Genomic DNA, 23,762 nt, shown 5'->3' with positions numbered 1-23,762 from the left:
TCTTTGCTTGTAAAAATTTATGGTTTGTTTGATCACTTTAGAGTAAAGTAGGTGTTGCTTAGGAGAAAGGAGGTTTTAAAAATAGCGCAAAACTCTTTTGGGAACAAATGGAAGCTTATTAGGAAATTCAGAGAGGTGGGGAGAGGTGGATGGACTTGTCAGAGGGGACTTTGGAAAGCTAAAGGCATAGCAACCACAAAGGGTTGCAGTATTATAATCTGGTCATGTTTCATGTCTGGTAAGTATAACATTTTAACTAAATTTTGCTGGCTTCTTGAAATGAAGCCGAATTTCAATCTATTCTGATTTTTGACGTTATGAAGATATGTAATTTTGTAATTTGTTTTAAGACTATCAACATAAGAAAAACAACATGTTTTAAATTGAAATTCCTTCTACCTTGCACTGCACTGTACGTGCATGCACACGTGTGTGTGTGTGTGTGTGTGACTGTGTGTGTGTTTGTGAATGAGCAAGAATAATGTAAAGGATTTGAAATGTATGGCATTCAATTCATGAATGTTATTTGTCAAAGATATGTAAGAACAAAAGTTGTCACCAGAAAGTACTTGAGAACTATTCAATTTTCTAAGTGTGATATGAACCTTGAAAACAAAGGTACTTAAGTCATGATTAAAAATCAGTATTTCACAGTCTCTACTTTGAGCTTCCTAAGAAAAATATTTTGCTTATTATTAACTTCTTGGTGAAACCACCTTAAATCACATGATTAAAGTTTTTTTTGTGTGTGTTGAAGTTTGGGTTGCTGGTGCTGATGGTGTGAGCTTTGGCATTTTAATTCACCTGTCTTGATGTCACAAACATCCTTCGGAGAAGTAACATGATATTGTAGAATGAAGCCAGAACAAAGATATGCCCGGTTTAGCAACTCAAACCAGAGCTAGTTCCAAGGAAAACTTATAGTGGCCAACAATTGTCAAACTGAAATACTAGGAATGAATTTCTTCAAATTGGATATTTTAAAATAATCATGTCAATGTCTTTATTATGGGCTAGCATTGAACTAAAGGCTGTATGTACATTTTCATATTCAATTTTTACTTACAGAAAGATATGGTCGTTATATTCCTTTTATAGATGTGGGAATTAAGGCTAACATTGATTGAATAATATTCTTAAGGTCACAAAGCTATTAAGTGTTCAAACTGGCAATCAAACCCTTTTCTTATTCATTTCAGTATCTGTACTTCTACAGTATCTCAAAATTAATATTCTGTGGAAACTGTGTCTTTGTTCAAAGAGAAATTGTTTCAGGAGAACATAAAGGAGAATCGGGGCCAAGTCTTTAGGATAAATGAAAAATTAAAATTATATTCCCCAAAATGTTTTTGATCGTACTCAATATTTATCACTACTTTTTCTATTTGTTATTTTTCCAAGCCACTTTTAAATACATTAAAACATGTTAAATTAACATATATTAAATATGTTGTTAAAAAATCACTAAAAATAACTGTGATTAATGGGAGTCCTTAGGTTAAGTTATAATTATTTGGCCTGAAATTATAAAGGGTAGACATGGGTCTGAGAGAGCCAAAAATGACAGAATCGGGGCCAAGTCTTTAGGATAAATGAAAAATTAGAGATTCTGAAGCCAACAGTGTCAGTCACAGTATCTGAGTAGGTATGGTGAACTGGATCTTAATTTGCTATGTCAAGGGCATTTGGTGTGGTGTTTGCAGTCTCTGTGCAGGAATCTACAAGGAGCTACAATACTTGAAGTATACAGAAAATGCCATGGTAATTTTAGTAGCTAATTTTAAATTTTCAGGGACCCTGGGTCATGAGATGAGGTTGATGTTGAGGAGAGCATTGCCAAGAGTTCACAATAGCTCAAGTGTCAGTGACGTTCGGTGCCAGGATCTTCTAAGAAAAGAACTGCAATGTATGGTGGAAACTGAGATGAAATCACAATACCAAAGTTTAGCCAGTTTCTTAAGGGTTGGAAGAAAGGCTATGTTAGTATATCAGATAAACCAAATTCTTTTCAAACCCTAATATTGAATAAGATAAAGGTTTCTAAAATACTGCCAGATGTCATCAGTAGAAATACAGATAAAGATGTCTCCCTAGAATCTTTTGCTGTGTGTTCCTTATCTAACCTGGCTTCTGGTCAGCCTGCTCATCACTTTGCATCTCATCTGCTCCCTCAGTATGTCTTGCATGGGGAGCTGGTGCTGTTACATGACCATCAGACAAGGGCTTGACATAGAGCAGAACACCCTTCTTCTTTCATACATTATTGTTCAGAGAGCTTTCAGTTCACAGCAAAACTGAGCATAAAGAACAAGGAATTCCCATATACATCCTGCCGCCTCTGCACACAGCCTCCTCCATGATCAACATTCCACACCACAGTGGTACATTCATTGCGGTTGATGGACTTACATTGACATTATTACCCAAAGCCCATCATATTTAATGCTGGGGTTCCCCCTTGGTGTTGTGCATTCTGTGGTTTTGGACAAATATTTTATGACACTTCTCTACCATCACGTGATCATTCTAAGTCTTTCATTGCCCTAAAAATCCTCTGTGCTTCATCTCTTCAATCCTTACTCTTAACTGACAACAACAAGTCCTTTCGCTGTCTCCTATTTTGCTTTTTGCAGAATGACATATAGTTGGAATCGTAAGTATATTATTTTTTTTCAGATTGGCCTCTTTCCCTTATGAAGGTGCATTTAAGTTTACTCCATGTGTTCTCAAGACTTGATAACTCATTTCTTTTTAGCACTGAACTATCTGTGTTTTAATAAAAACTCTCCTGACCCTTTATTTCCCCAGCATCGCCACATTAGGTTCTATGGTTGTGTCAGACCTTCCTGGAGGTTTTAATTTAAACATCATACAACAGAGGATAAGACTGCTTATCTGCTTGGGGTGACTTTTGACCCAGAGAAAAAACACAAGTGGTTTCACTTTTCTAAAAGATTCCCTTTGGGGCATATCATGAGTGGTAACCTGTATCTTCTACCCTCCTCTAAACTTTCTATTCCTTCAAAAAACACTCCTTATTAAATATGTGGTATGTCAAAGAGGGCCCTCACCTTTAAGTACAGTTAAGACTTACATACCCTTCAGTCTCACAAGTGAGTTAGTACTTTACATAGAAGCATATAATTACCTGTATATACATTCCATCATCCATGATAAATATGTGTCTTTGTGGGCCTGATGGGAGGGAAAGTATAAAACTTGAATGCCTATTATATACTCTTTTACATATGCATGGTTCATAACATTGGATCTTCGACATTTTTAATATTAAGAATCATCCATTTAGGATATTTAGATATGGGAATTGTTTTATTCTTCTCCTTGAACATGCACACTTGCAGAAATGGTCACTGTGAAGTTCTTCCATCTTCAGAAAATCCTTATCTCAAATTAGATTTTGGACACTGGATATTTTCACCTAAATTCATCCAACTTTTATATATATCTGTGTGTTTGTAAGGGGGTACAAATGAAATAAATGGACAAGCTCTCAGGATTGTATAAGTGGGAAAAATATGATTTGTATCTTAAATGATTATAGAATGGTCTGTAATTATAGGCATACCTTAATACACAGTACAAAAAAAAAAAAGAATAAGAGGGCACTGTCATGTCTAAAATATGGTTTCTGTATTTCTGAGAAAATATGGCATTTCATATATCATCTCAACTATTAGAGAAAGCAGTCTTCTGGAGATCACAGTAGAAGCACTATCTGATCTGTACAGATTAATTAGGGGGCTGTTGTTCTCACAATGTAAGGCTTCACTTTCTGGCACTGATGCACTAGTTGCTAAAATAAAGTTCGGTGGAGCACATGTTCATCTCTGACTGCCTTCTGAGACCCCAGCCTCCCTCCTACTGAGTGGGGAAATTGGTCCACCCCCCCCCCCCCAATCTCAAGCATTAACCTCAGCTGATGTGCATTCCTTCTTCTAAGCCATACCCTCTCTAAGCAGCCTGTATCCAGCAACCGGTCCATGCTGGAGTATGAAGGCCTAGTCCCTCCCTTCAAAAGTGGGTGGGCATCTCTGGCCACTCTTGTATCTGATTGGCTGAGGCCTTGTTGCAGTTCCTTCAGGGTTCAGCCCCCCCCCTCCTTTCCTCCAGCCTTACAGATGATGTTCTCCATTCCTCCCATTGCAGACAGAATCATCCCAGCCTCTCTTTGTCAGCAGTTCACCTAAGACACCACCAAATGCATTTCGAATCCTAATAAGTAACAGCCACAATATGTTTCATGGTACAAAAGCAACAAAATTGAATACTGATCCTCTGTACTTATTTTCTGTCTGATGCTTGTGATTTATGAGTTATCAACAAAAATGCAAAAGGAATGAAAATGGAACTAGTATGCATTGTTCTGGGTACCTTATATGCATCATCTATTGAATCCTAACCAATGATCGTGCAAAGTAGGAGTTACAACTTCTGTTTTACAAATTATATAACCAAGGATCCAAGAGAGTAAGAGATGTGCCAGTGTGCTGTTGTCCCCAAAATTACCTATGTCTACATAATAGCTTCCCTGGTGGACTTCTATTTTGTTTTCAACAGAATTATACTGTATATCTGGGTATTTTCTTTTGTTATTTTCATGTTTAGAAATTCAAACTTTTTATGAGTTTTTTTTATTTTTAAAAAAATCATTTAATTTCCATTATTACAACAAAGCTGATGTTTCCTTTAAATCTACTGCTAAAATATTTTGTATAAATAGGTCTTTTGCAATTAATCATTGCTGTATATTTTCTCTTTTCCTACGTGCACCTTTTTATGTGGGCACACTTTTCCAAAGTGGAGTGAGATAAAGTGACAAAAGGAAATGCTGTCATTGAAAGTCATTTAAACAGGGGAACTTTATGATATTCTAGAGATTCATGTTTCTTCCTCTCATGGAAACTATAGCTCTAAGAAATGACAATACAGATGGCTTGTTAAGTTTCTCTTTGGAAAAAGGCTTTTGATTTTTTATTTTTGATGCTGATGAGTTTCACAAATGATGATTGTTTTTTTCTGATAATAAAAATAATGTAGCCCAACCTAGGCATCACACAAATGTCCAGAATTGAACTGAAAATTACCAAGAATCCTAAAAGGTTAACTACTTGGAAACTTTTTGTCATAGTTCACCAAGTATGCAAATACATATAAGTACACAGTAGCATGTGTACAGTTTTACATGCATTATGATACAATATTGTTTACAGATGAATACCCTTTATGATTCATATTTTATGATTATCATTGAAAGTTAATAGTGGAATTGGGGTTTCTGGCTAAATGTCAATATTTTACTCACATTTTTTAAAATTTTATTTTCTAACAATGACATATTCTGTAATGGAAAAACTTTACAATGAAGCAAAAAATCAAGTATTACAATATTATAAGGAATTTGATCAAAAAACAGAAATTAGAAAATTTAGAACAAAATGATTCTCGTTTAATAAGAACATGTGTAGTACATACCACGAAGGGTACAACGTTCAGGAAGTTGACAACCTCTGTGACCAACTAATTTAACTCAGCTTTATGTGCCCACTACGGTTAAGCTGTTGCTAATGCTTGTTGAAGAATTGAGTAACAAGTTGACCTCTAGTGGCAGTTTTATTTTATTCCCGCAATCTTTGTCATATTTGAGTTGTTTTATTAAGCCTAGTTTTCTATTTTTATTGGGCTGAAACTGCTACCAAATAATTCAATTTTATCTTCCAGTATTCTAGAGTCTTTTTGATACTCATTGTTTTGTAGCACATCAATCCAGAGTGCTGCCACCTTTATCTACCTCTGAACATTAAATTTTCTTTCATTTAGCAGAAAAGCTACGTAAAATTTTAGTTTCTAGTTCTCGCTGATCTCTCTTCTTTTTTTATCTTTCTATTGATTGCCCCTGTTGATGTTTAAAGTGTCAGGAGATTTTTCAATTTATATGGTTTCCTTCCTTTAGCAACAGGGGTAGTTAATGAGATAAAATAGCTTCATGGAATTTTCGACTATTTCAGGCTTCAATTTTGTAGCATAAATTCATCATTTATATTCAAATTTGTCTCAACTTTCTACCTTCAAGGGCTGTTTGTTCTTTTATAGAATGTCAGTAGTCAAATTAGAACTTTTCAGAAAAGTTGTAGATTCATAGCCATCTCTTTTGGGGCAATTTTATTCAGTAATGACAACTGCTTTCTTAATGGACCCTCATCCATATTAGTATTTGATGTATTGCAGTGTGATAATAGGGAATATCAATTTGCTCATATTTCCTTTTACCATTTATATCTCTGGAAGGTTCAGTCAAGGAGAGGCACTGAAAAACACTGGTATTAAATTACCCAAAATTATGTAATAAGACATTGTGTGTTCATTGGATGAACTACATTTTTATCATTGAGGAATAAAGATGTAGAAGAAGATGATGGATGCCATTTTCATTGTGTTCAAATTTCTGGCTAAGTTTGGGGTTTGGTTACTAAATTTTTTTTCTCCTTGAAGATAAAACATAATGATTGTTCCATGAAGGATGGAGGTCAAGTCAATGGCGGCTTGGTTCACCTGAGCTTAGTACGAATTTCATTGAAATTGTTGAATTTCCAACACAGAGTACTGTTTATCTGTCCTATCTCTGTCCCTGAGAAATCCATTTTACTAGAACAGTGGTTTTTGAAGTCAGAAGTTGACATCTGGCTGGTGACCATCCAGTTGGCTACTGGATGAGGTGTACTCTGGATCTTCATGACCATTGTTCATGTAGAGTTAGATGACATGAACATTAAGGGAAAGTTTAAGAGAAAAACAGTGGGATAAATGCATGCCATTTAGCTTGAGGATTGAATTTATTTGGGATAGTAAAGATTTTCATTTGTGTTTCTGTGTGTATGTGTGGAAGTGTATGTGTTTTAAGGAAGTTTGAAGAACTGTAGGAATTGGGAGCTTAATATAGTAATGGGATAAACAGAGTATGAAATGAGGTTTCCTGTGTGTCTGAACTTGAAATCTATGTAGCACTGACTTCTTCACCATTGTCCTCTTTCAAGCACTGACAGCATCCTACGGCAACATCTTCAATCCTAGTGTTTCTCTACCACCACTCTCAGGATAATAATCCATTTTCCATTATTTTGTGTTTGAAAGTATAATCTTTCACATGTTGATTCTCTCTGTACGTTTCATCTAAAAGTAATTTTCTATAGATAGCAGAGCTAGTAGTGATACAGATGGGATTCTTTCATGTATTGAATATCCCTTTCGTGATTTATGCCCTGAAAAAGTTATTTTCCATTTGGAGCCCATGCCAGTTTAAACAAGCTTCCAGTTTCCTTCACTCCATGCCATCATATCATGCTTCCTCTTAGTCATCATCTTTTTTATGTTTCTCAGAAACGCTAAGCACTGGTGTGTGTGTGTTTTTAAGATGAAACCACAGATTCAGTTCATTACATACACACACACACACACATACGCACACACACACACATACACATATACATACATGTTTTAATTAAGTTTTCAAAAGAGAGATCTGATGGTAATTTTTTGAAAATAGCAACCCAAACACATAAATTCATTCTCTCAGCTTTTAAAATTGCTGTAGTATGACAAGAAATTTGTGAATAAAAGCAAATAAATTGACAGCAGCACTGTCTACTTGGGAAAAGTAAAATTTAATGACAAATTTCTGGAAGGCATAATGGAAATGAGAAGGAAATGAGGTAAAACTCTGAATGTACACACAAATAAAGACACCATAGAGATGGGATAAAAGGACCTTATAACTTAGAGTTCCAACAAAACTTGAGAAACTCTCTGAGATTACTCTGAAGTAGCCTTAACAGTGGTGTTCATTGTTTGAGAAAGATTGAGGTGAATATAACTTATGCTGCTTTGCAGTTAGAACCTGGGACAAAGCTCATCTGCCCAGCCTAAACAGGGGAAAGTCAAGAGCTGATGAATCTGGGGGTTGTGAGCCAGAAGGTTCAGAAAGATCATGTCTTGCTGGGGTCAAGGATAAAACAGAATAGAGGAAACAGGCCCATCATCAATGTTTATATTTCGGCTTTATGATGCTGTGTTTATGTCTTCTGTCTCATCTATGGAACCTTAAGCAGTGTGACTTTGCCTGCTGACTGTTTCTGTAGGATTTGCAAGTCCTTCTTAGGGCACTGACATGGGCACCAGTGTTCTACCCAGCTGAGGTTGATGTTCTCCACACAGCAGACAGACAAGCGTAGACTGCATATGCACTACATACTTATGTCAGGGGAAGTGTTAAAATCAAAGTCATAAATGAGTATAAGTATACTACTTATTTAAAATTTGCTGGCCCTTGAATGTTTTCTCTGATAAGTGGACGCTGATCCATGATGGAGAGTGGTGGCATGGAAAAAAAGGAAGAACTGTGATTGGCCAAAGGGGAGGGGGTTATGGGGACAGGAAAGATGGTGGGATGAGATGGACACCATTACCCTAGGTACATGTATGACTGCACATATGGTGTGATGCCTCAACCAGAGAAATGAAAAGTGCTGCAATTGTGTACAATGAATCAAAATACATTCTGCTGTTGTATATACTTAATTAGAATAGATAAGTAAATTTTTTAAAAAAATTAAAAATAAATTTACTGGTCCTGAGAAGACAATGCATGTATATAAATTTAAGTTCCATAATCTAGCTGAGAGAAAACGTGATTTTATTTGAAAATTTTATTTCAGTAACTTAATAGAAGTATTGAAACACAGAGAATGTGTGAACTGATCAATGAGTAAGAGATTAAAAGGCTATGGCTTCAAATAAAAAGAAAATTAATATAAGAATATTTACTTTCCTTAATGCAAAATCAGTACTTACTGTTTGCAATAGAAATTGTGGCCCGGGTTTTGTCCTTGCTGGCAGAAGATGGACAACTGAGGAAATTATAAAATAGCCAAAAGAATAAAGAAAATGGGAGAGGTCCTTAAATTTTAATTCTTGTCTCACAGGAATAAGAGAAAGGATCTCCTAAGGAAATAGTGAAGGTGTCAGAAATATAAATAAGTAATGTTTGTGATGCATTTACTTTGTAATCTAATTTTATGTAATTGTGTTTTTAAAATAGGTATAATTTTAGAATATAGGTATGATTTTTAACATCTATTCTGTAGACCAGTAAATTCAGATAGAGGTAAAGTAATCTGTTCTAGGTTCCCTAGGGAGGGAGAGGTAGAGCCAGATCCTGAGGCCTGGCCAGTTGGCTCTAGAGTCCACATCGATGCTCATGATGTTGCTTCAGTTCTCAGGCCTGGAGAACACCTTGCCTCACTCCAGGGTTCAGAAGCCAAAAACAAAAAAAAAAAACAAAAGCAAAAGAGAGAGAGAGAGAGAGAGAGAGAGAGAGAGAGAGAGAGAGAGAGAGAGAGAGAGAGAGAGAGAAGGAAGGGTTTGACAAATAGGTGCTGCAGACTTTTTCCAAACAGATCAAGAAAGATGATGGTCTCTATTAGCTAGCACTCTTGAAACTGTTACATGACAGTTTACCATTGAGAAATTGTGTCAGTGAAACAGGAAAAGCAAAATTAGATTGAAACATTTGTTTAGTTGTCTGATTCAGAATCGTCCTGGCATATTTTTAAAAGTTTGAATTCCCTGGATATACATTCCATGTTCCTTTTTAAAAATGGGATTCTGTAGTGATGTTTAGTTAGGAGAAACAGAAAATCAATTAGGGGTAAAGGACAAGAAGGAGGAATGAGAGGGCCATAACCCAGTTTACATACCTCAGCCATCTTGTTCTGATAGGTACTGGGGAAAGACTAATTGCCAGCCCATGAGACTAATCAAAATGTTTTCTTCTTGTTATATTTCCAGCTATGTTTTAGGGAATTTCATTGATCCACTAGTCATGAAGCCAAGTAGCTGCCCTCTAGATCTCAGTCTGGTGATTGTGAACAAGATCTGAGCATTATGGGCAATCTCGGGAGCAGATGATCTATCTGTGCAGAGACAAGCAGGTTATATCCATTGTCACATTTGGTTTTGCTTGACATTCTGAACAGCAAGTGTTGGAACTTTTTTATAAAAGAGTGTCTAAGTTGTAGGGGGTAGTTTATCCCAGACTGATTTCTTCATTCATGTTTTGTGATTTTCTTGTTTCTTTGACATTTCTACCTGTTGAAGATGTCTTCATATGGTAATGAATTGTTTTGCAGAGGTACATTTATATTTTTAACCTCATCAAATGCTCATTGTGCAAACATCAAATATAAAATATCATTGCCTGGTATTCTGCCCAGTCTTTTGCTCAGATCCTATCCACTCACATATGTGCTGAAGTTGATACCTGTTTGGGTATCTTGGTATCTGGGATTGTTGCTAGGACAGGGTTTTTTACTTTCGTATCATTCATCTGCCATATGTGATGAATTGATTTTTATGCTGGGGTATCTCGGTACAGCTTTTGAATATTGCTATCTTTCCTTCTAATTTACTTATTACTAAATGTAAGAGAGATGCTAAATGAAAAATATTAGCAACTAGGTGTATTTTACTTGAACAAAATTGAAAAACTGCTGTTACTTATTGTTTTCTATCAAAATATCAAATAAGGAGATTTGAATATTTAAAATTCGAAGAGATTTGAATATTAGACTTAGGTATTCTAATTTTAACATGTAATTCTTCCAATACAAAAAAAAATCACAATTTTATCAAATTGCGACAAAATAATTATTTATTATTTAAATTATTTAGTCTGTACATAGTAAATTGTGATTATAATCTTGTCAGTCATGTTTCATTTACTAAACAAAAATTTAATTTACCTATATTAATGCATTTGTCTCAGTGTTTGTAATTCATGGTATCATATTTTTATTCCCATTCTCATAAAATATTTCCCTTGCCTTCTTAAATATAATTTCCTTAAGATAGCTTTTGGGTTCCAGAAGAATCTTAGTAACATAAAATACTCTCACTAGCATAAGTATTGAAAATTATTTTAATTTTTATTTCTGAAATGGGTAAAAATAAGTGGAGACCTCATATTTTATGTGCCTGGTTCTGAATTTTTTTAATGAAAATATCAATAATGTTGTCATTATCATCACAAAAAGAAATCAACTTTCCGGTGATGCTTTTTCTACCTTACACTGTTTAATGACTACTTTGGACTTAATATAAAAACTTACCACCCAGCCTCAGTAATTTAGCAAGGTCCTCAACAACTTAATGAAGTCCTAAGCACCTAAGCAACTTAGTGAGTCCCTGTCTCAAATAAAGAAAGAAAATTTTAGAAGGGCTGGGATGTGACTCAGTGGTTAGGTGCTCTGGTACCAAAATAGAAAAAAAAAAAAGAAAAGTAAGAAAAAAATCTTTACCACCACGTCTTATGTACTATCATTTTTTGAGAGTCAGTTATCATGAGTTTTCAATTAACATCAATTTTTTAGATTCAGTTATTATCAAATTTCATAAACTAAAGAAACCATACTTCTTTTATATCAGTGGAAGATGAAAATTTTTTCCTATGGAGAAATAGCTTTGTTAGGAATCAACAGTTAAAGAATTTATAAAATTCAAGGAGGATGAAATAATTTGAAATATTCCTGAGTTGCTTATTATTATGAGTGTGCCAGAAATTTTCTTATTCTATGTGATTTTGGGGAAGTGTTAAAACTTGAAAGAAGGGAGGCAGGTAAAGGAGAAGGTTGGAAGTGAGACGTTAAGTCCCAGTACTGTGAGATACGCCAAAATGTTTCCCCCAAACATCAAATCATAAAGGAACTTTTGGCTTAGACCTAATTTTGACTCCAAGACAATTCTACTTTGTCTAGGAAGTTTGTGAAAAATAAAGTGATCAGATGAAGAAAGTTTGGGATGCACCTGCTAGCTTCCTTAGTTTCCTTTTTGTGGAAAGGAGGGTACAAATATTGCCCTGGTTCCCTGCGTGTTAAAGCCCTATGTAGTTGAGTTGAGAAACCTCTGTTCTGGTCTGGTACTTGACATGATTGGAGACAAGAAAGCTATACCTTCTCACCTGGGTTTGGTTCAGTGATATAGCATCAACTAAGAGTGGTTTGTAGCATCATCAACAATCCATTTAAAGTAGGTTTTAAGATCAGGTTAGCCAGCAGATATCCTGGTTCCAGCTTTATTTTTAGTCAGAAATTCAGTAATAAAATCCCTAGAACTAACCAAATGCAGAGATGAGGACTCTTATAGTGGAATTGACAGACACTTGTATTGGGGATTTCAGTATTGGTGATTCTGATCAGTAGTACCTGGTAACATCTACATGAGGCCAACCCCAAATTAATCAAATCAGAAACTCTGGGTACATGCTAAGCAATCTATGTCTTAAGAGTAATTCTATTGTGTGTTCAAGTTTAAGAATTACTGCCCTAGTAATAAATACCATCAGCAATAATTTTAAGATTAAATAAGATTTTAAGTAATGTATTTATTGCATCTATTTAACTCTCAAAAAAGTGTTAGGTATAATTGTATCAAGTCTTTATTAAATGCTACAGTCAGCTGGAAGAAAAATTAAGGTTGAGAAATGAACATACATAGAGATAGACTTTTAGAATTTAGCATATTGTCAAAGAAATAGGTCAGGGTCTTCCTCTCACCTTGACATGCATACACATCACCTGGGGATTTAGAATGCAGTTTCTGATTTAGACATGTATGGGCAGGGCCTGAGATTTTTGCATTGCATTTCTAACCATCTTAGCAAAACCAAAGAGTAGAGGGTAGCAAGTAGGTTGGGGTTCTCTACAGTTTGTCATCTCCTTTCTTGAGTTAAAACTTTTATCTGTTTTCCTTTAGGAAGCAATTTAACACTTCTAAAAGTTGGGGAGTAGCCATAAATTCCTAAAATTTTATTGTTATTTCCAATTTATGACATGCCTTTGGAGGGAGACAAATAATAATGGTGAACTCTATAAATAAAGTGAGACAGATTGATCAGACAAGCCATATATAGTCACTACCCCATGTAGATTTTACTTATAAAATTGTCCGGTAGAGTACCTATTACTGTTTTACCCAGTAATCCTATACTTTCAAAGGCATATCTCTTGAAATTGTACTTGGTTTTCATTGTTTACCTATATACAGAGATTCTTGATGGGTAAACTATACAAGTGAAACCAAGTAGGATTCTGAAAAACTTAAATTCTCTTTAAATAGTGGTCAGTTCAAACTTCAACAGTTCCATGGGTTTTCTAAGAAATTTTTAAAAAAAATATGTTATATAACTTCAGTACAGGAAGCTGGGTGGTCTTGAGTAGATTATTCTGTCCTTATAACAATACAGTTTAGTGTTTAGAAATGGTGGTATGATGCAGTTGAAGTCACACAACTCACTGAAGAGGGATCTACTCAAGTGTAAGACTTTTCACTGTTTCTAGACTCTGTCTTCTCAATTCTGGTAAATTTGTGCTTAGCTGGATGTGACTACACATCACACTTGGCTAAAGACAAGTTTATAGAGCATAAATACTAATTTGGTAGTTTCCTTGAATTATACAGTTCTACATTTGGGGTGTTGTACAAATATTACACAATTGGAATTCTATTCATGAAACTCTTAAGGTTGTATTGGATACTAACAATAAACCATAATCATCAAACTACATTATTATAGTAAAGAGTCATAAAACAATTATCATAGAAATGAAGTATTTATTGAGTACCAGCCACAGAAGCATTATTCCTAAAGCCCCATTCCCTTGGTCTACTTTTTCTGCTTTTAAGCAAATATTGCCAGTAGCTCTAGGTTTCCATTCCCCCGATATTGAGCCCAGCAGAAGAGATTATTTCTGTCCAAGTTATTACAACAAATAACTTCACATATCACTGAAATCTAAGGCAAATTTAGGATTGGGGAAATGGTTAGACTAGATAGTTCTAGAGTAGACCTCAGTCTTTCACAGGGGAGAAAATAATTGCCAAGCAGAGGTGCCTGAAAATTATACCTTATAAAAATTATAGAAATGTAAAGGATTGCAAACATTAACTAAGCTCTTGTATGGGACAGGAGTACAACATCCTTTGCCAAACAGGAAAATTCACCCACTCTCTAAAACTTACAAAGGGCTCTTCAGCCTTCAGTAGCTTTTGAAAGTGCATCCCAAAGCATCACATTGCAGTCTCTGGTTTGTTTTTATCACAAGAAGGATTTGACTTGTTATTTGCTTTTACAAATTATTTTGAAATTGTATCAAGAAAATTGATTTTATGAACATGGAAACATTTTCTCGTCTGCTATCATTTTATAAATTTAGTGTTTAAATTTACCCCTTTGAAGGATCTTTTCCCCTCCTGGATGTGTTTTACATCATAGGTGAGTACTTTACTAGTAGGTAATCTTAGTATTTAGTTGCATGTTATATCACAACAAAAGAGTAAACATATCTTAATCCTTTCAGAAATCTTATGCCAGACTCTGATTAAAAGCTTTGTGCACATTTGTATTAGTTAATACAGCTATTAGTTTTCTTCCAGTTGTATATTTTTATTATCATCAATTTAAGCTTATCTTAGAAAGGAAACTGATAAAAATATATAATTTTAAAAATTAAGTTAATTTGATTTTATTAGGCATCCTAGCATTGGGACTGTAGCATTTTAATGAATAATTATGCATAAATTTTTGAAAAATTACATAGAAAAACGTGGCTTATGAATAAAATTATATTCTCCAGATAAACAATATTTTGAACATGTTTTACTTCAATTAAAATACAGAGTCTGGGGCTGGAGTTGTGGCTCAGTGGTAGAGCACTGGCCTTGCAAGTGTGAGGCACTGGGTTCGATCCTAGCACCACATGAAAACAAATAAAGGCATTGAGTCTATACACAACTTAAAAAAAAATATTAAAAAATACAGAGTCGACACTTTTTGTAAATCTTTTATCTTTGAATACCTCAGTATTTGTATTATTTGTTTTATTTTATTACAACTTTTATAGTTGCATGTGTCAAAAATACAAAACTGACTTAAAAAGGGGATTTATTTGCTCATTTACTGAAAAGTTGGGGTTGGGCTAAGGGAGCAGAGTATGGCTTTAAACCCAGGCATATTTAATGTCCAGATCTCTGTGATCATACTGTCCCAGATCCACTGTTTAACACACATTACTTAGAGTCTTCAGGCCTTAGTTTCCTGCATTGTGTATATAATGAATTGATATTCTTTAGAATCTTTTGTAATAAGGCTCATGTGGTATGTAGAATTAGACCCCTTCTGTGGTAAATATTCAGTACCACGAGTATCCTGTTGCCAAATCCCCTTTCCTCACAAGGGCTTTCCTCTGTATTGACACTGTCCTCACCAGGAACTCTAGGATTCCATTTATGCAACTCCAATGACAGCAAAGGGGAATGTTTTTTTTTTCTTGGTTATTACAGCAAAATCCTCAGAATTACATTCACCTGGAATGATTTGGATCATGGGCCAGTCCCCATGGCTGGAAAGCCAGGTGTGAGTGACATGCCTACCCCTAGAACTGGCTTTGACCCCACCCAGTCTCAGCATAGGGGAGGGGAGGTTTTCTAAAGAAAACTGAAGTCCTCTTACCAGGAAAGAATGGTGTGGGTCTAGGCAGGCAAGATCAACAGATGTTTATTTTTAAAGTTCTTTTAATTTTTATTTTAACACCTTCGCTACACCTTAAATTATTTGGTCTCTCATTGTAAGTATTTATAGAATGTCAGTAGCCATAGTTAGTACTATAACTTTAGTTCAGTATTACCATCACTAACAACAGTATGTAGCTTTTTATTACCAAAATGCTGTCTCTCATTTAAAGAACTTACCTGTTATTTCTGTGTTATATCATTGGTTAATAGTGAAAACCAAAATAGTTTCCAGCAAAAACAAAATGAAGCAAAACACTTTACAAATATGCTTCATTATTTAGAAGAAATTCCAAACATGTGAGATTACAGATTTCCTTGCTTTATTTTTATGACATTATCACTGAAGTGTACTATTTCAGTCTGTTTTGCAATCTAGTGTGTTATTCAGACAATTTATTTTGTGGAGATTTTTTTACCCCAAAAGTAAACAGAGGTTGACAATCATTATTATTCAATCATGCATTCAACACATATTACAGAGAACATGTTATTGTCCTAGCAAAGATTCTTGCCTTCATGAAGTATCTAATTTAGCAAGTATAGACAGATGATTTAAACAAGCACCCTGAAAAATTAAATGATATTACTATAGTATTTAGTGTGTGTGTGTGTGTGTGTGTGTGTGTGTATATATATATATATATATATATATATACATACATATATACATACACACATAATAAAAACAGAGACACTCCGTTTGAGTTATTTCAGCCATAAGACAAAGGGGAAAGAAAGCAAGCAAAACATACTTCAGATTTTTTACTAACCCATTCTTTTTTCAAGACTTTTTTGTTGTCATTGTTAGAGCTTTATGGTTATACATAGTAATTAGGTTCATCCCAACAGACTAGTACATGAATGGAAATCGATTTCAGTTCATTATTTCTCCCTCCTGTCCTCTCCCCCTTTAGTCTAGTGGTCTCCTTTCTCTGATCTTTTTTTTTTTTTTTTTTTTTTTGCTGTCTATTGATTTGAATTTGATTGGCTTTTTATATAACTATTTCCTTCTCTTCCCCTTTCTTATATTTCCATATAAGAGAGAAAACATTCAACCTTGAGTTTCTGTGTTTGGCTAGTTTCACACAACATGATATTCTCTATTTTCATCCATTTACCACTGGTGCTATTCTTTTTAATGGCTGAGTAGAACTCCATCGTGTACATACACCACCATTTCTTAATCCATTCATCTGTTGATGAGCATCTTGATTCATTCTATAATTTAGCTATTGTGAATTGTGCTGTGTTGCTGTAGTATGCCAACTTTCAATCTTTTTGATAGCTGGGTCATTTGGTGGTTCCATTCCTAGTTTTTGAGGAACCTCCAAACTGCTTTGCAGAATGTGTATAACTCATTCTTTTACTCTTGTAGTTTATAATAGTTGATGGTGTTAATGGAGGAATATCTGTGGAATGCTTATAAATTTAGCATGCCTCGTTAATAAGAAACAAAATTTTTCTAACTGAAGCTATTTACCAAATGAGTATTACTCTATATTTCTATTTAATAAAACAATATTGAAAAGTTTTGTCAAATCCTGTAAATAAAAATAAAGTAGACCAGATGATTCATCTTCAGGCTTCTTAATCCTCTCATGCACCTTTTATATTGTTCTTGTTGAGCTGCTCCAGAGTCACGTGTATGAGTCCTGGTCATCAGCCCAGTAGATGGCTCATCTATCCCTCTCTTCCTGAATGGCCAGCCTCTGTGGGCACTGACTTTTATTGCTGCATTCCTATTGCTCATCTGGAATGGGGAAAACATTCCCTCCTTTGTCATTCACAGCTGTCTGGAGGTTCATCCCCCACTAGCTTCCACAATAACCTGGACCAATGGCCAGAGTAGTCAATGGCTAAGACATGAGAGTCTGTTGGGAAACCACTGGCCTCTCAACTCCACTCAACCTAACTCTGCACCAGCATCATCTGCAGAATGCTGGATCTGCATTTATTCTTGTAGTGATATTCTTAGTCTCTATTCTTCCCTGATGGCTTCTCATCCCCACCCACTTCAAGGCTACTTTTTTGAAGCTCAAAACCCAGAATCTTGCACTTATTTATTCTTTTACCCTTCAAAGGTATTATTTTATTTAGGCATAAATGGTAAATACCATAAATGGGTAGGAAGATATGCCCTGAAAAGAAATCCAGAATAATACTCTTAAAATAATGTGCTGTGTATTTATGACCAGCTTCCCCATTACATGAGTTCATCAGTAAAGAGGCTGTTTAATGAGAAGAGAGCACAGGTTGGTTTAAAGAGTAGGAGCTTTGAAGACAAGAGGACTCACATTCTAATAAAGGAAGGTCTTGGTTGCAAACTCTCTGGCGTTAAGTATTTTAATTTCCTATCCTCTGTCTCATCAATATTAGATGCACAAAATTACAACTATCTTCTATGGTGATTGTGAAGAATAAATAAAATATTTACCTAAAGAGCATAAATGTAGTATGTAACATAAAATATTCACTAATAAAAATGTATGTTGTAGTTGCTAATGTTCAAAAAATATTCTAATAATAGCTTAGCTTTCATATTTACAAATGTATCATCATCTCTCCAGTTGTAGAGTTAGCTCTCTCTTGAGTATAGATGTTTATTAAATAAGGAATGGTTTTAAGATAGAAACTTGTTTTTGTGTGTGTGTGTTTTTTTTTTTTTTTGCAATGCTCAGGATTGAACTTGGGCTCTGCACATCCTAGGCAAGTGCTCTACCACTACGCTACATCCCCAGGCTACATGAGTAAATATTTTATATTGCCTGTCGAATAACAAGAAACTTAATTCAACCATAATTCCATAAACCAAAGTTATAAGAAAATCCTTCAAATTTTTTTTTGAAATAAAGTAAAATAATAACTATATTGTAATAATTTAGTTATTGTCTTTTTATGAATATTAACTTGCCTTCTTATTTACTTGAATAATATGCATATAATAAATATACAAAGAGAAGCTCCAGGGTTACAAATGCCATAAATAACAATAAATAAGTGATATTTATTCTTGAATGCAACAGAATCGGATTAATTTTATATGCTTTTGCTCATAACTGAAGCATAACTACTCTATTTTGTTTTGACTTGGTAGCCTATATTGAACTTTATTGTACATTACCAGTTTAAATTTGACCTTTTCCACATAGCTATGGAGAGAAAAATAAACAAGCAATTGTCTAATTTGAAATGAAATCCAAAGAATCTTTTATTAAACATGTAAATTTCTAGTAAAATCTAGACCAAAAAATATATATACAGGAATGCATTTCTTATAGAAAAAATACTAGAAAAGCTAAAAAATATATAACAGTAAACCAACAACAAAGAAGCCCCACAATAATACTGCGGCTAAACATTTTACCCAAAATAGAGATGTCTCCTGAGGTTGGCTTGGATGATTTCCAAGTTTCTTTCAAGCTCTAGGTTGCTTTGCCTGAGGAATTACAATCTTCCCATGTTCCAGTTACTCTGAATAAGCTGTCAACCCAACGATCCTTTTTACCTATCTGTAAAGTTGACTATCATTTAACCATAAGTTATGTGGATCACTGTTAACATTCAGGGCCAGCCAATGTCTCTTCCTGTGTACCTGCTTAAGAAGCAATAAAATATCTCAAGAAAAGAGTAGCAGCTTTGGACATACAGCGATCTGAATTTGACTGTGCTAATTATGTAACCTTTGTCAAGTTATTTATTGTCTCTAAGGCTTAGTTTCCTCAACTTGAAAATTGAGAAATGTATGACAGCTTCATTGGGCCACTGTAAATTCACTGAGATGACACACAACTAGTATCAGCACATATTATTTGTTGGAGATAGGTCACCTCTCTTCTCTTGGTTTGCTGGCTTCCTGCTTCTTTGCTTTCCATTGTTTGCTTCCATTGTTAGTCCACCAGGTAAGGTGGTGAGCAGCAGGCCAATAGAGTATTGGAGTTTCCTCTGCAGAGGCCCTGGAGGTGTGGGATTCACTAACTTCCATTACCAGGATCCTGTTGCAGTCCAAAGGGGCAAATAATTGAGAGCTTCCTAGATCTCAGAAGAGTTAGTGTCTTGTGGTTAGGATTCCTGCTTTGTCTTCACCCGAAAGAGAGACAAAATCAAGATTCAGTACAAGGTGGATGGGAAACTAATTCATCTATTTTTAAGTATGTAGTTTTAAATAGTAGTCAGACTTTTTTGGTTGTCTTTTTATTAATGACGTTATTTCAAGAGAAAGAAAATATATTCTTTGATTGCCAGTTATTTTTTTTTTTTAAATAATGAAATATTGCTTTGGGAATGTTACTGTGCCGTCCTATATAAACCTAGGCAATCTTGGGGGCTATGGATATAGCTTAGTAGTGGAGTGCTTGCCTAGCATGCACCAGTTTCTGGGTTCAATCCCTAGTTCTGAAAAGGCAAAAGCAAACAACAACAAAAAAATGAATCTTTATATTTGTACATAAAGCATCCTTGAAGGTAAGTTTTAAATTGTCTCATGTTTTAAAAATTTCTTTAGCTGTCATATAAACCTCTCTTGTATTTTTAAATGCCAAACTGTGTCGTCCTTTGAATTGTTGACTTCCAAGCAGGTTATAGTAAATCTCTTAATCGCTGAGTATTTATCATGTTCTCAGCTCTTCAAGACACAAATCCTAGTGATATTGATGTAAAATTTGTATTTAACTTCAGCAATTATGTCAGCTTTGGTGTACCTTTCTCTATGTAACTGTAAAGGTCAGTAACCTCGAAATGTGGATCACTTAAAAAATAGAATATTGCCCCATTTTTTTCTGATACATATATGAAACTAACGCTAGCACAAACTTGTCTTGCTCCTGGCCTTGGAGAAAATAATTTTAGAAGTGGAAATATCCTGAGAGTTTATGCTGATTCAAATTTATTAGAATTACCAATTTTATTTTTCCATATATATTCTGCCTTTTTCAAAAAATAGTTTCAAATGCATCAGATGTTACAAAAATAGTAGAGAGATTCCATGTAGTTCACCTAGGTTTCCACAAAGATAATATTTTATCATACCATAAAATTGGCCTTGGTAGACCGCTACCACACTGTGGACTTAATACAGATTGTACCAGCTTTTATGTGCACTCTGTGTGTGCTTGTTGTGGGGGGGGGGCGTATATTTCTGTGAAATTTCATCACACACATATATTTGTATCACCATATTCACAACCAGTATACACAATTGTTCTGTTACCAGAGAGAAACTTCCAACCTCCCCAAAACTAATTTGTAACTCTTTTACCAGCTACAGGAATGTTTTTCATCACTATAATTTATATGTTACATTGAGTGTTTTGATCCATTTTCAATTAACTTTTGTAGAGGTGGGAGGTTTAGATGAGGCTATTATTATTATTTTGCCAGTGGCTGGATGTTCAACTGTATCAACTCCATTTATTGAAAGAGTAACCTATCTATATTTTTTTATTATTTATATATGACAGTGGAATGCATTATAATTCTTATTACATATATAGAACACAAATTTTTCATATCTCTGGTGTATACAAAGTAGAGTCACACCAATTTATGTCTTCATACATGTACTTTGGATAATAATGTCCATCACAATCCACCATCATTTCTAACCCCATGCCCTCTCCCTTCCCCTCCAACTCCTCTGCCCTATCTAGAGTTCATCTATTCCTCCCATGCTCCCTTTCCCTATCCCACTATGAATCAGCCTCCTTATCAAAGAAAACATTTGGCATTGGAGGGATTGGCTAACTTCACTTAGCATTATCTTCTCTAACTCCATCCATTTACCTGCAAATGCCATGATTTTATTCTCTTTTATTGCTGAGTGATATTCCATTGTGTATATATGCCACATTTTTTTAAATCTATGCATCTATTGAAGGGTTTTTGCAGCTTTATCAAATATCAGTACTATAGCTCTATAGTAAGATTTAATAGTGGATAATGTGTTGCATCAAATTTTACTCTCCTTCAAAATAATTCCATCTGCTTAATCTCTTTCTTGTAAGTTGTAGAATCACTTATCTATGTCTACAAAAGCATTGTGAGGATTTTGATAAGAATGCATTAAGCCTATAAATCAATTTGGGTACATTGACATTTTTACTATGTTGAGTCATCTATTAACATGAAAACTCTTTATATAAAACTTTATATAAAGTTTACACATACTATAATTTTCAGAACTATCATAAATCGCATTTAAATTTCAGTTTTAAATTGTTATTGCTTATACATAGAGATAAGTTTCTGTGTGTGACATTGCTAAACACTCATAGGAGTTTTCTTATATTTATATATGTATGTATTTGTAAAGTTTATGTAGCCAGTTGTACCTGCAGGTAGGGATGGTGTATTTTTTTTCCTTTTAAATTGGTGTGTCTTTGCTTTTTTTTTATTTACCTGACTAGGAATTATAGTATGATGTTGAGTAAGAATAGAAAATCAGTTATCCAAGTATTTGGAAGTTTGCCTGTTTTTTTGTTTCTAAAATTTCTAGTATGATTCCTCTATGATGGTAGGATATCCTTTGTATGAGTATTAATTATTTTTAATTTGTGGAGGTTTCTTTCATGGGTCAGAATATGGCCTCTCCTAATGATTGTTCCATGTGTTCTTGAAAATAGTTAATATTATGCAACTACTTCAGTGGAATGTTCTATAATTATCAAAGAGATTTTACTGGTTGATCCTGGCATTTTGTTCTTCTTTATCCTTGTTTTTTTTAAAAATTCTTTTTAGATATATATGATGGTAGAGTGTATTTTGACATATATATGGAGTATAAATTATTCTAATTAGGATCCCATTCTTGTGGTTGTACATGTATCCTTGTTGATCTTCTGTTTGGTAGTTCTAATCATTACTGAGGGCAAGGTTTGAAGTCCCCAGTAGTATCTTTCAGTTCTGCCTTTTTTACTTCATGTGTTTTGAAGCTCTTTGCTGGGTACCTTTCCACTTAGCTTCTTAGATCTAGTTGTTTAAATCTTGACATTTCTCTTTGATCCAAAACATACTATCTCATGTCAATAAACCATTCTAGCTTTTGTTGATTGGTGTTGCTATACAATTTCTTTTCCTATCTTTTTTTTTATGTCATATGCAAATTATACTTCTCAGTGATTTTATATGTTTTTCAGTTTTTATGCACCGTGACAAGCTTTTTGTGTTTTAGACTATATTTAATAAAACTGTGGATATGATATAAATCTTTGAATTGCCCCACGCACTGGCTTTCTATAGGTTACTGAACATTCTGTTCACTTCATTATATTTGTGTGTCTGCTTGAATTTTCATACCCAGATTAAAATATTTCTTTCTTTAGCAATTTTGTCTCCCACAATCCTCTCTTCACCTGCTACTTGGGCAGGGAAGGGTGCTAACCTTTGCTGTCCTTTGATGGTGCATAGTGAGGATGCTCCCCTTGGCTTCTCTTTACAGTCTCTGCAGAGCCATGTATCTATGGAGAATTGGAACCACCTAGACTGTGTTAGTGCAGGGTTGGGAATGGATGAAAGGCTCATTCCTTGAGTATCCAAGGCCCTAGACATTTCTCCATCTTTTATACTTTTAATGACGGCATTATGTACCTTGTCCAGGGATTTTAGTTATACTTAGCAGGAGGAATAAGGAGGCACATGTATCAAATTTCTTAATCATTCCTTTGACGTTAATGTGACCTTAGCATTGTGATTTAATAAGGCATAAAAAAAAAATAAACTGCAAATGCTTTGGATTGTTTGTGTTTTGGTAAAGTTTTTTTCTTTCTCTCCTGTCTTTCCTTCTCAGACACACAGTGTGTGCATGCGCATGTGCGTGTCCACACAGAGTCAGTTTTGGGTTATTCTCCACAGTCTGATGAAATTCGCATTTTTAACCTCAAAGACTTGATGTTATTGAATAGAATATGAAGGAAATTTTATTTCTCAAATTTAAAAAAAAAAGGAATTTTGAAGATAGGTACTATTTCCCATAGCTAAACAATATGTAAGATTTTGAATCCCTGCTTATCTCTGCCAGGTGGGAATATTTGAATATTTAATAAATAATAAATATTTATTAAAAATCATTTACATAAAATAATGTTTTATTTAAAGAGATAAGTTATCTGCAATTTTAGTAGTATTTTATT

General features: G+C 34.4%; 1 protein-coding gene across 2 annotated transcripts in view; it reads left to right on the top strand.

The window, feature by feature from the left end:
- Positions 1-23,762, top strand: part of Znf385d (zinc finger protein 385D) — an 843,102-nt gene that overhangs the window by 207,283 nt on the left and 612,057 nt on the right. The gene's annotated exons all lie outside the window — the stretch shown is intronic.

The sequence above is a fragment of the Marmota monax genome, unplaced genomic scaffold, assembly GCF_021218885.2.
Source record: "Marmota monax isolate L192 unplaced genomic scaffold, Marmota_monax_Labrador192_F-V1.1 WCK01_AAM20220418_F8-fsc00152, whole genome shotgun sequence".
In the NCBI taxonomy this organism is placed as follows: Eukaryota; Metazoa; Chordata; class Mammalia; order Rodentia; family Sciuridae; genus Marmota; species Marmota monax.
Note: the sequence above shows the minus strand (reverse complement) of the source record. Positions and strands in the feature narration are given on the sequence as shown.